General features: G+C 37.8%; 1 pseudogene; it reads right to left on the reverse strand.

Moving 5' to 3' along the window:
- Window positions 1-21: 21 nt before the first annotated feature.
- LOC121799332 lies at window positions 22-6,489 on the reverse strand (annotated as a pseudogene).
- Between the last annotated feature and the right edge of the window lie 479 nt (window positions 6,490-6,968).

Raw genomic sequence — 6,968 nt, forward strand, 5'->3', positions numbered from 1 at the left:
ATGGAAATTCAAGAGAGCAGATATAAAGTCCACGATAAAATTTCCTTCAATAGTCCATTTTACAATGTACGCAAAGAGGGTAGTAACAGTGTTGTATGCTCAAAGGAGAGAACAGCAATGTACACAATCTTATGTATACAGGCAAAGCAGCCAGTCAACCAGCCGTGTTTTCGAACACTAGGGGTCGTATTAAGGTAGACGAACATATCAAAATAAGTCACGTAAAAAAGGTGAAAATGGTGCAGAAGAGAATTTGAAACTCTTACAAGAACCAGAGCACAGGCTACCTTTGATTCCTGAGAAAGGCATGTCTCAGAATAAGCTCACCATTCAAAGGAAGCTTCGATTTCTGTTGAGGATAAGCCGTCGTGCCCAACCTCTACTGGCTCGTTCAAAAGCTTCACGCATTGTTTCCAATGTCTTTTATCTGAATTTTTCAGATTAGCACAGCATAATTTAGTCATTTAATGAAAACTTGTGATTCCTTGGCTTGACTATAATTAGCACACTTTGAAGAAACAATAAGATATATTTTCATCAAGAGTTTCCTCAAAAGAAAACCAACCCGGTCCTGTTGATAGAACAGCGTTGTTCTCCGTATCCATGACATAATCAATCCAAAGGACAAAGCCATGGCACATCCCAGATTCTCGAAATTGAACCTGTAAGAAAGTCAATCAAATTGAAGCCCCTAGAACAGCTATGATGATAAATTTTGTTACTACTTCGACAAGTTGGGAGCAATATTCTAGTACCTTAGTTTTTCCAGAACAGGGGCTCATTGGTTTTGAAAAATCAAACTCCAAGACAGTGGTCGTTTCACTGAGAACCTGGGGTAAAAGTTACAAACAAATAAGGATGCTACCATCAAACTTCGGAAATGACAAACATGAGAATACCTTTGTCTCACCGTACTGCCAAATAAAATAGGGCAGAAAAGGACTGTCTTCTGTAACCGGTAGACCTCCACATGCCCCCAATGTGGTATTTGCGACTGAATTATCAAACCCTTCAATCTCTTTCAGGCAACAACAGCTTTTCCAAACATCCTACAGAACATGATAATTGATGGAATCAGCTATTGGTATTCTCTGGTACTGAAATCATTCAAGTAAAGCATTCCCGTTACCGACTTACAGGAAGGTGCATTGCACAAGCTTTCAACAACCCTCTACAAGGTATTAGGAGCGCATCTTTAGATAGAACTGGATCAAGTAAAGTTCTTTCCTTCCTACAAAGATCACACAGAGGTTAGTTATTAGCTCCAAGTTTTTGCCATAGAAATGAAATAAGAATAGACTATTAGACTATTATTGCAATAGCCATTCGTGGCATAGTTGCTAGCATAAAGCGCAATAAATTCTACAGTACCATTCAGAAATTCAAAAGAAAAAATAGAAAAATTCTACACAATCAGCACTTGATCAAATTCTCAAGCTTGGTTTACAAAGCAGCTCAAAACTGAGATCAAGCTTGATTTTCTACACATCTCTAAATCGATTACTATTATAAAAGTGTCTATTCTTACAATATTTGGCAAACCTATAGGTATCATTCATTTGGGATAATTGCATAATAAATCACAAACTTATACTCCCTCCGTCCCAACTAAGTTGATACAAAACTTTTGGGCACGGAGATTAAGAAATTGTGTTGAAAAGTAGGAGAGATGAATAAAGTAGAAAAGATAAAGAGAGAGTAAAGTAGGTAATGGGAAAAAGTAAGGGTGATGGGAAAAAGTAAGAGTGATGGGATGTTTTGTTTTTAGTCAAGAAAGGAAATGACACAACTTAGTAGGGACAACCCAAAAAGGAATACGACTCAACTTAGTTGGGACGGAGGGAGTACAAATTTACAATTTTGACCTCAGTTATCAAATCTTTGCAAATAAATACCAAATATTTTTCATTTTTGCAACTAAGGCTTCCCCGATTTTTCCGGCTATTGGAAAGATGGCATTGCTGCCAATGTGGACTATCTTTTTGCATAGTAAAATTTTGGAATTTCAACTTCACTTTTTAATATTTTTCAAATCAATTAATCAAACACAAATGTGCAATGTGTGGGATCCCCATAACCTCTAGAATCAACAAACTCAATTACTTATTTTAACTACAACTACTACATGTATTTATTCTCAACAAATATATACAGTTTATAAGATACCTATTACTCTATTAGCAATATATATAGTCCAGTAAAATAACTGGACTCGAAAAAAGTGCAACGAATAAGATTAGAGTTTAGTGAGTTCTAATCTATCAAATAAGCCAGATGCTGACACCTACCAAAATCTCAGATTTTGCCAGGGAAGGACATTGTCATTTCCATAATAGAATGGCTCCGCGATGAACAAGTCAATCTGCAGATCAATAGTTACAGCGATGCATCAAGAAAGTGATACAGCTTACTTAATGTTCAAGATGAAATTGCAGGCACTATAATTAGCTCAAGCAATTCTCAATTCCAAAGTTGTTGTGCCAATTTAAAGATCAATAAGTTTACCTTTCGATGAGGGGAACCTTGCAGACTCGATAGCAATTCCTTTCTTCTTACGAACTCTATACGGTCCATAGTGAAGCTATTAGCAATAGAAGCTTTTTGCAGATACTGCATGCCCTTATTTCCAAGACCAGGGAATAATGGCATCACTTGTGAAGTCTTGGAAAGATGAGCAACGGAAACTGCCAAGAAGATGCTATCATCTGCAACTAAGCACACGGGATCTACTTTCTGATGGATCTGAAAATAAAGAAGGGAAAAAGAAACGAGAAATGAAAAATAAAGGTACGATAGATAAAACTATAACCCAAAATTTGTTTGTCCCCCTCCTAACACACTTCAAACAATTACTTCAGAAAACTTATTTTACCCCTTCATTTGAATGAAACAATATCTATAAGCTACTATTTTCTCACACCTATAATTCATATAAAAGAGAAAAAAAAAAGTTGTGGAGTAACTAAAGGGGGTCTTAATTATTTCGAAAAATAACTGGGTTTCAATAGACCAAATATTAAGGATTTTGCAGTCAATAATCCTCTATGAGAACTTAATGAAAGACATAAGAGAGAGAGGGAAAAAAGACTCCAGCTAACCATAGGACAACAAACTTGTTTGCTAAACTCATTTAATCTATTATATCATACAGGTAGTTTCCAGGATATCGCGTGTGCCTACTCAAGAAAAAAGAGTGACTACAATGAAGAGGAGAAATCAGAGACGAGAGAACACATTGGAACTGAAAGTCTGAAACTAAGAAACAAGAGAACTTTGCTGCAGAATAAACTCGACATCAAAAACATTCACAAGGTAAGCTGTATTCTCTTTTTAGAGGTTGGATTACGGGAAAACACACTCTTAAACAATATTGCTCCATTAGGAAACAAAAAATCTTACAGCGTTCTTAATGGCATTGAGCATCAAATCTCTCCAACAACTATCTCCATACAAAGCTATTCTTTCATGCGACAGGAAAAGCTGACCATCTGGAGTATGGAGGTCAAGATCCGCATCTTCTTTCTCATTGCATGAGGTCTTGAAATCATATGAAATGCTGGTTTCAGTATGAGCAGCATGTAACCAAACCTCTTTGTCTTTCGATACAGGCAGACCTGAGCTCGGGATGAACCAAACACATTGTTTCCAATGATCACACCAATCACCAGAACCTAGGACCGCACAATATACAAAAAATTGGTTCATAGCAGATTTTTCATTTCCTAAAAAGTCAAGTGAAATGTATGACATGTAAAGAAAACCCCTCTACTTCCTGAACTGGTTCCCGATGTTGAGCAAAGCCACATTTTAAAGCAATGAAATAAATAATATATCTCACATGATAGACAGACTAGTCATATATAGCATTCACTTACTAACAAAGGATGTTTTCAATTCTTTCACATCAGAAGGATATGGTATCCAGTTTGGCCCCGTAGAATAGAATGTTGTTCCTTCACTATCAAGCTGAAGTAACCACCTGAAGGAGGATGAGTTTTTTGTAACGGGGCCTAGATGATTCTGTTGTGAAAAAGGAAAAAACCTTGATAATACATCAACGACAATGACCTATGAGCTGAATCATGTACCATGAGATGATAGCATGAACTGTACCATCACTCTTAGCCTTTATGTGCAGGTCAGCTTCACGGAAACTATCTGGCCTCCTCCAAAATTCAAAATCAAAAACTTTGAACGGCTCTGAGAGCTGGATCAGTGTACCAGATTTAGTTGGATGCTTGTCAACTTCAATTACACAGAATAACTAACAATTTATCAAAGAATATTTTTATTACTAGTTTGATTTCGTCTTTAATTGCATTACAATGCATTGCAAACTGTTTCTTTTTTACAGCTAAAAGGTTGGGAATTCCACTTGGCAGAAGATGAATGCCATCTGATGCTTCTGCCTCTCCATGAACTAAATCATGCATCTCCCATAAATATGTACACTCAACCAGCTGAACAAATAGAGGAGCTCACAAATGAAACAATTTCATCTAAATGGTTACATGGAGCACGCTATTAAAATAGTAAGACACACAACATATGAAATAAATAGCTGACATTGATTACAAGACAACTATCTTAGAAGAGTGAAACAAAGTCTAAATTAGAAAAATCAGTCAGGAAACATGTATATTGTTGGGACCAGAGTAGTGTAATCAACTACCTGACCGTAAGTAGTGGCCCGGTAAGGTACGGTTTGTGGATTTTCTACCAATAACTTGTCGTGCGCATGTTGTAAAGTTGGAATTAGCCCTTCACCCAATAATTCCGAGTCTAGGATCTCACTGACCTGCATTCAATGTTTAATATAACCAAGAGCAACAGGTTTGTGCTATAAGTACACTCAGAAAATGCATTAAGAGTTCTTGCAACAAAGGCCTTTTTACCAACTGATAAGGGTGTAAACCCAGGCATTATCAAAAAGAATTTTGAACTAACGGTATCATTGAAGACACTTGGACATTATTTCACATGCAGTTCAGATACGGGGAAGCAAATGCAAGCAGGCCATTCCCACATACAGTAATAAGCAGCATATGTAAGTACATATGTTGACCACTTTATTAATTTCGTTCGTTTCGGTAGAGAGGATGAATGCACCAGTCTAAAAAAACGCAGCCAAGCCATTGTAAGTTGATAAAATTGAAAAAATTCACATAAGAGATGATAAATGCTTCTTGTGCTTTTGTTTGTGAAGCAATTGCACCACAAACTAGATATAACATCCTTCCTCCAATCACCATTTTCATCTCTCAACTGTTTGAATATCCTTCAAGAAGAAACAATGTAACGAATCCATTTTTTCACTCCAATGGTGTTAGCAAAGTTAATAAACTAAGCTCCATCATGTCCAAAAGGATGAAGCTTGCCAGGTGGCAAGACTATTCAGCATAGGAAAGTAAAGTGATTAAACAAACGACAGCTAATCCATATGGAGAAATAAAGGATAACTCTGCTGTTTGTTAGCTAGTGTTTACATGTGTCTCTTTCTTAATGCTTTAGTAAAAGTATTGGTGTGTTAGCTGATTTCCTCCATTTAGGGTGATGTAGCTACTATAAATAGGGATCTCCTTGTTCACAGTGTAATGCAAATGCAATGCAGCAACATTTTATTTCTTCGATGTTTCAATTCATCGTTTTAGCTCATTTTCTATCAAAAATAAATAGCAGTATAATAACAAGACGAGCACACTCCAAATTTGGCACTCACGAGAATATCAGCACGCGATGGGATATCCAAGCCAACTTCCAACTCATCGGACCTCTTATTTATGAGACGAATTTTCCCTCCATGGCAACCTTTCTCATTAACTTCACCATAGGAAGGTATGACTCAAAAGCCGTCACCATCCCTTTAGAGTAGAGATCCCATTCGAATCACAAAGCCCCATAGCTCGAGCTGCCATCATCGACAACAAACCCGTCCCTGCCCTGATCAAACCACACAGTTACCTAACTCTCAAATACTCAATAATCAGCACAATCTCCTAAAAATCACATGAATGTGACCATTGTTAGCATGACTACAGACTAAAAAAGAGGAAATTCTGTTAAATTAGGTCAAATTAGGTGAGGCAATTTAAGCTAGTGATAGAGTAATTAATGGAATTAGCGCGAGAAGGGTGAAGTTTCTGAGTTGTTGAGGGTAGTAGGAGTACCCAATGTCGAGGACGTGAGAGGGTGTAGTGACGGTGTTATCGATGGCGAGGCGGTAGGCGGCGTTGCGGCGGGAATCGTTGAGCATGTCGAGGTAAGACGTGGTTGCGAGAAGTGATTTGGGGGTTGTTTGGAGTTGATCATCTTCGTCTTCGATAACGAGCCACTCTGATTTGCCGGTGAGTGGGTCGGTTTGGAGCTGAAACATACGGCCGCAGGCGGCGGAGGTCATTCTTCTTCTGCGGGGAAATGTAAAGAGAGGTTTAAGGACGACTGATAGCATCACTTCATTTTCAAAATTCAAATAATCCATTAATGAGACCTTTTAAAAGAATTTCAACTTTGATAGTCACAAAGTCAACAATTCATTATCCTTCTACATAAGTAAAAGAGTTTGATTTGAGAGCATCCGTCGATTAGTCCACGACCTTAAGGTTGAACGATAATTTTCGGATTTTATTTTATTTTATTTGCTTTTTTCTTTATGTATATAATCATTTTTTACGTTCATTCTCACACCTTTCATTCCAATCTGTTCCCCCATCTCATTTTCTCTCACTAGTATTCAAGCATGAATCACGGCAGTTTCCCAAACCCGAATAGCCCGATGGAATGTCGATATTTGGCGGCGGTGGTGCCCGATGGTTGGATCATGAAACTAACGAGTTCCGATCACAAGGTGGAGCTAACATTCCGAAGGCGGCTATAATGGCTTCCAACATGATAACGAGCGGGCCTTCAAGTATGGCAATACTTGGGAGAAGGTTCGGAATATCGATAGGTGGTTGGTGGCATTGACTCCA

The sequence above is a fragment of the Salvia splendens genome, chromosome 4, assembly GCF_004379255.2.
Source record: "Salvia splendens isolate huo1 chromosome 4, SspV2, whole genome shotgun sequence".
Taxonomy (NCBI): domain Eukaryota; kingdom Viridiplantae; phylum Streptophyta; class Magnoliopsida; order Lamiales; family Lamiaceae; genus Salvia; species Salvia splendens.